This window comes from Clarias gariepinus, chromosome 7 (genome assembly GCF_024256425.1).
Source record: "Clarias gariepinus isolate MV-2021 ecotype Netherlands chromosome 7, CGAR_prim_01v2, whole genome shotgun sequence".
Taxonomy (NCBI): Eukaryota; Metazoa; Chordata; class Actinopteri; order Siluriformes; family Clariidae; genus Clarias; species Clarias gariepinus.
The window spans coordinates 23,450,192-23,450,840 of NC_071106.1; positions in this window are offsets into that span (position 1 = coordinate 23,450,192).

Here is a 649-nt window from a genome sequence, read left to right on the forward strand (position 1 = left end):
ACAAAGTTAATCCAAAAACATCTATAAAAAAAATTATAATGCAAATACTACTTGAGACAGCAGTGCAAAATGATTAGTCAACGTGTTTGCTCTAGCGCTCTCTATTATTGCATAAACAAAAAAGCTATATAATTTAAATGCCAATACAAACGTGGAACATTTAGGGATTGAGTCAAATAGGATTTTATTGTAATTTCAACTATGTACAGTTCAGTACACAGTAAAACGAAACAACGTTCCTCTAGGACCATGGTGTTACGTACAATATTAATTAACAAAACTAGCTGAGCACTACACAAAAAAATACAAAAAGACAACATTAAGTGCATTTGTGCAAATGTGAAAACAGACAACAAACATGACACAATACAATAGACTGTGACAATGTCGCGCCAACCAGTACACATATGCTGATCATTTACAATTAATTATTTTTCTAATTAGTTACTTTATATTCACCTTTAAAAAAAATTTTTTTTTTACGAAAACCAGTATATTTTAAAAGAAATTATTCTATTATACCACATGGTGGCAGCAAGAATCGTTTCTTTAGGTAAGGGCGGAGCTACACGTTTCGACACGCCCCGATATGCTCGAAGTCTTGCTCGCCCTAAAGCTGCAGGCTGCTGCCAGGACTACGAGTCACCCC